The sequence below is a fragment of the Chenopodium album genome, chromosome 18 (genome assembly GCF_948465745.1).
Source record: "Chenopodium album chromosome 18, dcCheAlbu1.1, whole genome shotgun sequence".
NCBI lineage: Eukaryota > Viridiplantae > Streptophyta > Magnoliopsida > Caryophyllales > Amaranthaceae > Chenopodium > Chenopodium album.
In genome coordinates, this window is record NC_137851.1 from 34,855,008 (window position 1) to 34,867,214 (window position 12,207).

At 42.9% G+C, this 12,207-nt stretch overlaps 1 non-coding gene across 1 annotated transcript; it reads left to right on the forward strand.

Annotated features, from left to right (window-relative positions):
• Positions 1 to 1,188: 1,188 nt before the first annotated feature.
• Positions 1,189 to 1,294, forward strand: LOC145593235 (small nucleolar RNA R71). The gene has a single exon (XR_014102607.1). It is a non-coding gene; the product is annotated as a small nucleolar RNA R71 (small nucleolar RNA).
• The last annotated feature ends 10,913 nt before the right edge of the window (positions 1,295 to 12,207 follow it).

The following is a 12,207-nucleotide window of genomic DNA, read 5'->3' on the forward strand; positions in this document are numbered from 1 at the left end:
ACTCTCCTCACGAACCTTACCACTCCTTGTGACAATAGCATTGACCGGTCTCTTGGGATTTAGGCCTTGGGAAGGTAAAGAAGAAGGACTAGAATGGTCTTTCAAAGCATTATCAAGTTGAGAAATTTGGTTTTCAAGCATCTTATTATGAGTCATCATTTCATTAAATTTCTTATCACTAACGGTCATGTAAGTGTTCAACAACTTTGTTTGATTTTCAATGATTTCTTCCAAATTTGTTCTATGTGAAGAAGAAGGGGATTAAACATAGGAATTATCATTTTGGGCCTTTGGAGCAAATCCGGGTGGAGGTCCTCTTTGAGCATTGTTTTTAAAATTGCCTCTACCTTGATTGTTCCAATTACCCCTATTTTGATTTTGACCATAACCTTGATTATGGTTACCACTACCTAGATTATGATTCCCATAACCTTGGTTTTGATTACCATAATTTTGGTTTTGATTTTGGCTACTATAACCTTGATTGTTATAGTTACCTCGAGAATCTTGGTTCCTATAACTACCACCTTGGTTATAGTTGTCAAAATTGCCATGATTGTTGTAATTCATATTCCATTGACCTCTTTGATTCTCAAAGCTAGAATAATGATTATTTGACCTCTTTGATTCTCAAAGCTAGAATCATGATTATTTGACACATAGTTCACATGCTCATTCACATTTCCATCTTGATCATCACAAACATTCATACATGCATGAGGGCAACTAGAAACATCATGATCATACGACCCACAATCATCACAAAACAAGCATCCACTAGGCATGTTATTAGAAGAAGGAGGGGGTTGAGAATTAGAAGACATACCTCTCCCCTTAGATTAGGAGGGAAGACTTGAAACTTGGTAGGTAGCATTTTCCAACTTTGCCTTGATAGCGAACATCTCCTTCCCCAAGTTTGTCATTTGTGAGGATAGATTGTTAATTGCATTTAGATGATCAACCGAGTACACCGAAGAGCTACTCTTGCTAGTTGACTCTCTTTCTCCATCTTGTCAATCTCTATAATACCTCACAACGCCTTCAATTATATCCACCACTTCTTCAATTATGTCCACCACTTCCTCTTCCGTTTTGTTCATGATAGGACCTCCGGCTCCTCCATCTAAACATAATTTTCCTTGAGGGCTAAGGCCTTCATAGAAGATTTGAATGATTTGATAGGTTGGAATTTCGTGATGAGGACACTCTCTTTGATACCCTTTGTATCTCTCCCATGCTTCATAGAGGCTCTCACTTGGCTTTTGCTTGAAACCTTGAATCAAAGCTCTAGCCTCCGCCGTTTTCTTTTGAGGATAGAAACGGGATAGAAATTCCTTGGTAACCTCGTCCCATGTCCTTAGAGAATTCAGCTTAACCTCTTTGTCTAGCCATTCCAAAGCACGCCCTATGAGAGAAAAGGGAAAGAGCTTGAGGCGGATGAATTCTTGAGAAACTTCGTTCACCTTGATAGTATTGCAATATTTTTCGAACTCCTTAAGATGGTTTAGTGGGCTTTCATGCTTGGCCCCACTAAATTGTCGCCTCTCTATCAAAGTGATCATTGCCGGTCTTATTTCAAATTCATTTGCCGGTGTTGTAGGTGGAGCAATCCCACTCTCAAATCTATATGCACCGGGAATCCCCAATTCTTTCAATGCCACTCTCGGATTTTCTCCCATTCTTGCTTGTTCTTCTTCACTTGAAATTCTAGGGCTCAAAGGTCGTCTAGCACCCCTCAACCTTGCAATAGCTCTCACAATTTCCGGATCAAATGACACTATTGAATGACCACATGCTCTATGCATAAAATCTCAAAAGAAATGGTTAGTAGCAAGGCTACAAATGTAGCCTAAAAGAAAATCTTTTTGTATTTTTAATTAAAGGAGAAATAGACTCAACAACTATAACAAAGCACCAATATCATTCCCCAGCAACGGCGCCAAATTTAACAAGAAGAAAATGTAGGTCGTTATCTACCTCTCCCTAGAGCCAAACTTAATTTGTAAACACTCCACCAACCTAATACAAGTATATGGTAAGTCAAGGGTCGAACTCAAAGGAATGAGTAGGAACCATGCTATAGCCTATGTCAAGCTAATTCGAAGAATCTAAATGGTTGTGGCTGGTAACTAAGATGTCAAAAAGCTAGACAACCCTCTATGTTCACTAAGGAGATAACCAAGGCGGCACAGCCGACCAAGGTTAAGAATGTCTTGGTTGGTGCCTATGATGGTACCACCAGTCCTGAAGACCACTTCATGGCCTGCACCAACCACAAGTACCTACAGGGATTGTATGATGCCATGTGGTGCAGATGTTTCCCAGTTACATTGAAGGGCGTTGCCCAACAATGGTTTAACAACTTGCCAGCCGGATGTATTGACAACTTTAAGAGGCTTGCCTTCTTGTTTCTTCTAACTTCTTAATGAACATCCTTGCCAAGAAAACAAGTCTCAACTTGAGTACCATCCGGCAGGGAGAGAGAGAAGGCCTTCGCTCCTACGTCAGGCGGTTCAATCTGGTAAGAATCCAAATCCAAGGGCTGTCTGACGGCGTTGCATACACAAAATTCTTCAAGGGTTTGAAAAATGTGTCATCTGTTAAGTTTGACCTCGTTAGAGAGAGAGTCTTCACTCTCTCCGGGAGGCGTTGATAGAGGCGAAAGCCTATATACAAGCGACCGACCTCTTTTCACAGATCAACCAGTCAGACTCCAAGAAGTCTTACAAACAAAAGGAGAGTGGGCCTGCTCAACCGGCTCCTAAAGCTAAAGGGAAAAAGAAAAGAACAGAAATATGGGCGATTGACGACTCAAAGCAGTAGTCCTAAAAGAAAAAGAAAGAGTTTAAACCGAACGTCCCCAACTACGAGTTTAACAAGGACTGTTACTCTATCCTCATGGAGATCAAAGACCGGGTGACCATTAAGAAGCTCGCTGCTATGAAAGGTTCCGCTAAAAATCGAAACAAAAACAAGTATTGCCATTTCCATGAAGACGTTGGCCATGACACCAACGACTGCTATAGACTCAAGCGGCTGTTGGATCATCTGGCTAATCAGGGGGTGTTGAAGTCTTACATCCTCAAGTCCAAGGTCACCTTGAAGATAAATCCAGGGCATTCGTCCAAAAAGACTGCCTAGCCTACTAGTAGTTTGGACACTAACAAAGAGTCGATCTACACAATAGCAGGTGGCTTTGCAGGAGGGGGCCCTACCATCCCATGCACCAAGGACCATCTGAGCAAGATGGACATCAACTCTGTTGACGAAGGTCAGGCAGCTACCAGCACCTTCCCTAAGCTTATCATCACTAAGAAGGACCGGGGCAAAGTCCGCCGGCCGCATGATGACCCCGTGGTGGCAAACCAGCTAGTTGGCCGGATCTTTATAGACACTAGTAGCTCGTTTGACATCATCAGCTACAAGTGCTTGTCAAGGCTGAAGTTCAAGCAGACAGCATGCGTAACATCTTTCACCCCCCGGTGACTTTGAGGAAGGAGTCGTGCACCTAATCAGACGGATTGATCTACCCATCCGGGTGGGATAGAAGGGAAAGGGACGTCACATGGTCGTCCGATTCTTGGTTGTGGATGAGCTGACCGCCTACAACCTCAACTTATGTCGTCCAACTCTGAACGAGTCTAAGGCCGTCATAATCTATTCCCTCATGTTCATGAAATTTGAAAGGGATGATGGTTCTATTGGCTCCTTAAATGGGGATCAGAAGACGACTAGAGGGTGCTACCTTTCAGACGTCAAGCCCACGCAACAGTAGTCGGCCAGGGGGAGGATCCAATAAACCTTGACGATTTCAAGGATCCCTAGCCCGCCCCACCGGCAGCCGGAAAAAAGAGAAAAGCGGATCAGCTGGTGGCGGTGAAGAAGGAAGAGAAATTGCAATCACTGACCGGGGAACAGTTAGATTAACTGCGTCCTAGCCGGCTAGTGAGCATATTGATATTTTTCTGGATGACAGTCGTCTAGATCGTACTGTTAAGGTGGGGACGGTTGCTTTTGCAAAGCTTGGTACCGACTTGCACCACCTGCTACAGGAATTCAAGGACATTTTTGCCTTTAAAGTGGAAAAGATGCCAAGCATCAGCCCAGATCTCGTTGTCCACAAACTCGTCGTTGATTCAAAAAAGAAGCCTATCAAGCAAAAGAAAAGAAATCATGGCGAGAAGAGAGGTCAGGCGGCAGATGCCGAAGTCAAAAAGTTGTTAGACGCCTAGTTCAATCGGCCTTGCAACATCCTTGATTGGGTTGCAAACGTTGTGCTCGTAAAGAAGCCGAATGGTACTTTGCGCATGTGCATTGATTACTGTGACTTGAACAAAGCATATCCAAAGGACAGTTACCCTATTCCAAAGATCAACAGTCTGGTTAACTCTACAGCTTGGCATGCCTCGATGAGCTTCATGGACGCCTATTTAGGCTTTCATCAGATTCCCATGTGGAACAAAGATCAAGAAAAGGCTGCAGTCGTCACTGATTAGGGGTTATTCTGTTATACTGTAATACCGTTTGGCTTGAATAATGCGCCTATTACTTTTTAACACATGATTAATATAGTGTTCATTAATCAAATTGGGAGGAATGTAGAGGCGTACATTAATGACATGATAGTCAAATCCAAGCTACAGACGGGTCATCTTGCTGACCTCCGAGAAACCTTCTCCACACTCAGGCGGCACAAGGTCATGCTCAATCCCAAGAAGTGTGTATTTGGTGTTGAGTGAGGAAAGTTTCTCGGATTTTGAATTGATCAAAGGGGGATAGAGGCGAACTTAGAGAAGATACAGGCAGTAATTGACATGAAGTCACCCCACATTTAACAAAGTTCAGAAGCTAACCAGTTGTCTGACGGCATTGGGGAGATTCCTCAACCGGTTAGGTGACAAGTGCCTCTATTTCTTCCAAGCGATCAGAGAGAAGACAAGGTTTGAATGGAGGTTGATGCTGAGAAGACCATTCAGTGATTGAAAAAACATCTGCACTCTTTGTCAAGGCTTGTTAGCCCTCTGTCTAAAGTGACGCTTTACATGTACTTAGTCGTTTCAGATCATGCCATCAGTGTTGTTCTCCTAGCTGAGAGAGATGGAAATTATCTCCCGGTCTATTTCATTATCAATGTTCTTTGGAACGCTGAGCTATGGTACCCCATTGTTGAAAAATTTGTCCTTTCTCTTTTCATGGCTGTCAAGAAGTTCAAACCCTACTTCCTGGCACATCCGGTAGTGGTCTATACAGATCAAACTCTTAAGCGGCCAATGACAACCTTGGAGTCATCCGAAAGAATGCTTAAATGGGCTATTGAAATGAAAAGTCTTGAAATCACTTTGAAAACAAGAAAGGCATTGAAAGGTTAGGCATTCGCCGACTTCATGGTTGAAATAACAAGGCCGGTTGCTCTAGATAATACTAATTAGGTTTGGAAAGTATATGTAGACGGGAGCTCTACTATGAACGGCTGTGGTGTAGGGATTATATGTCAGTCTCCTAAAAGGGATAAGTATGAGTACGCACTACGGTTCAAGTTCCAGGCCTCAAATAATGAGGCAAAGTATGCTAGTCGGCATCCGCATGTGTATGGCGGTAGGGGCAACCAAAATTGACGCCTGCTCTGATTCAGAGTTGGTCGTTATCCATTACCATGGTGACTACGAGGCTAACAATCCGGCTATGATCAAATACCTTCAGGCGGTCAAAACTAAAGCTAGGACACTTAAAGAATTTCACCTAAGTCAAGTACCTAGGTCTTAGAATAATCAGGCAAATGCTTTTTCAAAATTGGAATCATCCGCCTCATGTGATATGCCTTGTTCAGTCTTTTGGGAAGTGACGGAAAAACAAAGTATTGTTGAGGAAGTGCCCATTGGAGTACTTGACCGAAGCTCAACCTGGATGGATGGCATCCGAGCTTATCTACTAGACGACACTCTGCCGGATACATATCTAGAAATGGTCGCAATGAAAAAATGTGCGACTAACTTTGAAATAAAAAATGGAGAACTCTTTAAAAAAGGGTTTTCTAAAGCCTACTTTGAAGTGCATTAACCCTGAGAAAGGGCATGAGGTTTTGGAAGAACTACATTCCGGCTACTGCGCCTCCTATATAGGTGGCAAGGCTCTAGAAGTTAAGGCCAGACGGCAAGGCCACTTTTGGCCCACGCTTGAGGCAAACTCCATTGAGATGGTGAGGAAGTGTGATAAGTGTCAGCCATTCGGCAAGCTAATCCACCGTCCGGCCATTGATCTAACAACCATTCATAGCCCGGTACCATTCGCCAAATAGGGCATGGATATCCTGGGCCCATATACTCCTGCCCTAGGCGGACGGCGGTATATCTTAGTTACTGTCGACTACTTCACCAAATGGGTAGAGGCGGAGGCAGTCAAAAAGATCAGGACACAGGATGTCATCTCTTTCATCTGGAAAAACATAATCACCCGGTTTGGGGTACCAATGTGTATGGTCTTTGACAATGGCCCACAGTTTGAGACGCCTCAGCTCAAAAATTGGTTGGTAGATCAAGTGATCTCACATTGCTTTGCATCAGTCGGCCTACCCCAAGCAAACGGCCATGTTGAAGCCTTTAACAAACTCATCTCAAATGGAATAAAAAAGAAAATTGAGAGAGCTTGTGGCTTATGGGCAAAAGAGTTAACTCATGTCCTATGGGCCATCAGAATAACCGAAAAAGGAGTAACCGTCAAAACCCCATTTCTCATGGTGTATGGTATAGAGGTCGTCTTGCCTATTGAGCACTATGAACCAACCCTTCGAGTCATATTATATGACGAAGAGGTAAACTAGGAGGCCATGCGGCTAGCACTGGACTCACTTGCGTCATGAGATCTATCGTTTGAGAATGACAAAAGTCTATAACAAAACAGTACACAAACCGCCCTTGAAGTGGGGGACTTTGTGTTATGAAATGTGGTAGACTTTGTGTTATGAAAAGTGGGGGACTTTGTGTTACACAAACAGTACACTTATCGGATGGAAACCCCAGACGGCAAGCACCTAGCCAAAACCTGGAATGTAGATAACCTAAACAATTACTACTTCTTAGACTTGTAAATTTTTGTATATAGAAAGCTATCAAAGAAAAAGGTAGCTCCTTATTTTAATTGTGTATTTATTTACTTTAAGTACAGATGTCCCTTGATGGGAATATCGCCTGTGCAAAGTGCAAACGACCAACTTTAACAACTTAATAAGCTAAGGATTTTAGCAGCTAAACGATAAAGTGAGGCCAATGGGCGAATGATATAAAAACTTACAATCCATCTGCTCTAACATGAGTATGGCGTCCGACGACATCCATCCGGGTGAATTCATCGCAAAGACCATCTCCCATTTGGGTGGCACATTGCTCTATAAACATATACCGACGGCCAAGATTGATCGGCCTGATTGGCTAGCTTATAGCCGTTTGGCATGGAAAGTCCAAGGTGAAACTAGTAAGACCTAAGAAATCGTTTGACATACGGTACGCGGCCAACACTTCAACAATTTGGAATAAAACAACGCTATAAGGTCGCCTATCATTGCTCAGGGGCAATATAGGCGGACAAAAAACAGATCTCACTAATTGGTGCGCCTGTTCCATTGGAGCAGAAAGGCTAGTATATAAATTGGAATTAAGTTTGAACTTAACCCTTAATAGTCATCCGGCAAACTAGAAGTGGTCAATGACCGCCTGTTTTTATCTCCAGCTGCTTGATGGCCAGCTGCTCGCTTGGTTTGGGGCAATTACCATAGTGATTGATTGACTTAGAAATTCGCTTGGTTTGGGGCAATCACCATAGTGATTGATTGACTTAGAAATTAGTCATACTCTCAAGTATCAAATATTTCTAGGTCAATCAATCCACTCTTAAAGCCTAGCGCACAGCCGTCCAGGGGAAAAAACACTCGACATACCGCATGCATTAAACACATGCAATTAAAAAAAAAACACGAAACTGATAAAACCGACCTAATGGCCGAATGATTCATATTTAAAATAAATTGACCCCTTGGTCAGCTGGTCACAGACTCGGTGAAAATAGAGAAATTGTTGATGAAACCCGACTCCACAGTAGGTAAAGAGACAAGAGATACACGACACGCAGGCAGGAAAAGTACGGAAAAGGCCATTCGACCGCTGAAACTAAAGCCTAATCAACTAGAGGGGATGAATCTGATTCGTTTCTATCTGGCGTATCGCCATCGTTGGCCGGCTGGTCCTCATTATGCTCCAGGTCCTCATTACCCTCGTCCTCACCCATGATCTCAACCCCTTCGCCTTCAGCCTTCTACTCTGCTCTGTCGGTCCTCATCTAGGGCATTAGTGGCCTACTCAAAACGATACTCCGAGATGGAGTAGTTGTCCTTGGGGAACAGAGCCTTTTAAGCTATCCTCATCCGGGTGATGCAGTCGTCCTCATTTTCCTCAATTAGCTGCCGCTTCTCCTCCTAGGCTCTAGCTGCGTACTTGAATCTAAGCTGCTCCTCCTGTTTGGCAAGCTTTTTCTGCAGATTCTTATTCTGGCAGCGGGGACTGTCTATGTCCCTACCCGCGTCTTATAGCTTTCCAAGCTTAGTCCGGGCCGTCTTCAGCTTGCCCACAAGCTTAGTCACCCTCTTCTAGGCCACCTCCAAATCATTTTTTACTTGCAAATTTGTAGTCGCCTCCGAGTATAGGATATCCTGAGTATGCCTTAGTTTTATAACATCAAACAACGCTTCATTAAGATTAGAAGAGGCCCTTTAGTTGCCATCCCTTACCTCTTTCTACTTTAACCCTCACCAAGGCCTACATCCGGCAAAAGAAAGGTTGCTAATATTTAGACAGCCAGCAAGACTTGAAAGAATTTTCTAAGAACTTTAGAACAAGTTACCTCAATAAGAAGCCTAGTATGGCGTCGAAGTTATGAGTGCCAACTCCTCTAATAGAATCTCGTTGCTTAGGAGAGAAGGCCTTGAGCATGTTCTTTACCAACTGCTGCACATCCGGCGGTTGAGGAACATTTACACATTGAACATTTAGTGAGAGTTTAGCATAGAATTAGTCAATAGGCCAACTGGCATTAGAGTGGTTGGGAGACTGGGTATAAGTTTTAACCGTGTAAGGGTAAAGCAAAGGGTTAAAGGCACTGATACCTGGGATCTCCACTATCAGGTCTTGGGCACGCTTGTCCTTCCGCCTGCCAGTTATAAGACCACCTGGGTCAGATGAGCCACCAACAGCACCAGATTGCGTGTTACCCTTGGAGACATTGGATTCCTCCGCCTGCTTTAGAGCAGCCATGGCAGTCGGCGACTTGCCGCCAATAGAGGAGTGAGAGTTGGACCTGCTTGTAGACTATTTCTGCGCATTTTTCTTCTTCTGCCTAGAGGGTGTCTGCTCTTCCCCAGCAAATGGCTGCTTGGGAGGCCTCTCGCTCAAAGCTGGCAGCATAGGCGACTTGGCTGATCCTTCTAGAAAAATCATAAAAGACGTAGCATAAAAACTATGTAATCCATTTGTATCAAAGTGATGGTTATGTGGGAATTTACATGGTCAAGCTGATCCTTCTTGAAGATCTGGCTTTTCTGCCGGATCATCTAGTGGTAGGCGGCGGCTGAGTTATTGGGTTTCTTGCTTGTTGAGAGTTGAGACATCGCTTCTTCTGCAAAATAAACCGAATGTAAGCTTAGCATCAACAAATAATAAACATGTTTAACAAAATACTCATCCAGCCTGCTACCTTTTCTTTTCTCTAAACTAAGGCCGCAACCGGTTAGGAAAAAGAGATCCCTAAGCCATTATAACCTAGGGATATAACTGTTGGGGACAATCTCTCTCTCAGTCCCTCCTTCTACTTTCTTGATTTCCAATTGGAAAAGACAAGGCGTCAAGATTTAATCCCAACTTTCTTTAGATACAAGCGGGAGAATCGCCTTCTAGCCTAAGAGATATGGATCTCTATTCCAGGAATTCAACTTCTTATTCCGGATAGAATATGGAGAGGAAATGATGTAGAAATTGTTTCTCCAATCCATCCACTTAGACTCTTTTCCAAGAGTCATCATAAATCCTTTACTACTGGTCAGTGTGTACCAGCCGGGAGCAGTTGACTTTGGAGCCTTACTTAAATAATGCATTGAGGCAAACCCAAGTATGTTCACCCAAGAGTTGGGGGCTAGCTACTACACCCCCAAGCAGTAATCGTCCAAGATCCTTTCCACTGCTGGATCTAAAGGGAACCTCAGGCACGCTTGTATGGCTGCTTCATAACACCCAAAGCTAGAATCTTCATAGCTTTGACTAGGTTGCTAGACGATTGTGGAATATAGGGTGGGGACATGTATTTCATCACCGACCCCCATGACATAGATTGTCCGGAAGTCATTTAAATTCTTCCGCATGTTTCTTTGGATGGCAGCGAGTATATGGGTAAAGTAAGGAGTGAACTCTTCTTCTACAGAAGAGGACACCTCGCCTTGTCCCCTATCAGCAAAGGCAGCCTCTACCTCAGAGTTAGGACGTATTCAGATCCCCTACATTCTTCATGAACCTCAGATGGCCTCTTTTCAACATTAGAGCCATTTGAGGGGGCACCAAGTGGGAAGACCCTTGCTTAGAGTTGACACTTCATTGCCAGAGCCATCTTCTGACTCGTTGTAGGAAGTTACCTTGAGTGAAAGTACTTTTGAAAACTATCTGGACCAGTTGTAGCAGGCGAATTTAAAGCAAATGGCAGATATCAAATTCTCTCAGAAAAGTCAAAGATTCGTTCAGATTCTCTCAAATGGTTTTTCGTGAATATGCGAAAAATGAGGGGTAAAAGAAATATTTATTGAGGGGTAAATTCAGGAACATTCTCGCACTTTCCCTAAAGGATGAACAGTGAAACATACTCACCAATGCATGAGTGACAAATGTCACAGATGCCACATGGCGCGCCACGTCACATCTTTAGCGGCAAATGTTTTGGGTAAAGTTACTGAGGCCACGTGGCCCTATTAGAAGGTGACACGTGTCACCCAAAGAAAGGCCCCAAGTGGACTGATATCCTTTTGACACGTGTCCTTCCCAGCTAATGGAAAAAAGGCTTTCTTTATGGCCCAAATCAAAAGAAAGCCGCAATGCGGCACAACCCACCAAACTTAGGTCAGAATGAACTAAGAAATTGCACATTTTCTAACAACCTTATAAATACGGAGATTTCCCCCATTTATCAGACACATTCATTTTATTACAATATACCTGAATTTCTCTTACATTAAAGAAAACACCTGATCTCGAAATCCGAGAAGATTTCACTTTTACCTTTTCCCACTTTTTCATATTCTCCGTAAACTTACTTACTTGGTCGTCGGAGGAGGAACTCCACCCACTTGGAGTCTTCGTTGTTTTTGCAGGTACAGACATCAGATTCTAGACTTAGTGACGTAACTCTCCCTAGGGACCAGAAAAACCCCAAAACAAATTTCATGTTGTCCAACAGCAACCTAGCTGAAGGATATGCAAGCAAAACAGCAAGATTGAGTTATGCCAAAGGTATATTTATTTGATTTGTCTCTTTTGAGTTAATTGTTGTTTTTTTTTCGGAAAGTTAGGTTTTATTCTTTACTCGAAAAGTTTTGTTCTTTATACAAAAGTGAAAAGATTAATTTTATGAGTGTTTCATGGATTATGAAGAAACTGAAGTATCTTTTTTGTTTTTTATTTTTTATCATGTTGAAAATGGATTTTGCTTCATGGATTGTTTTTTTTTTTTTTTGGTACTTTTATGAGGCCATCTCCCATAAGTGTGATTAATTATATAATCTCACAACTTTCCTTTAACTGAACCCAACCGGTCACACCCAAGCGTGCACCAAAAATCAGGAGATGAATTAATTCGAAGGATTAAATACATCAACAAAGATAATTCATACTCGGACATCGGATTCCGAGATTAGAGTGTCGAAATCAAGTGTCAAATGTCGAGTTGAATTTAGGAACTGACGGGACGAGTACATATGTCAAACAACATGTCGCAAGTCAAAACCCCGAGCCGTTGCCTTGAAATAGAGAAGTGTTAGCAATGCAAGGGTTAGGCTCGTGGGCTGATCGCCCTACGCATGGCTTAGTGATGAGGCTATTTTATATATTTTTTTAATTCCCTATACCACGATCTTATTTGTACTTATTTGAGCTATGCAGAGCTATTATTATTACTAATATACGT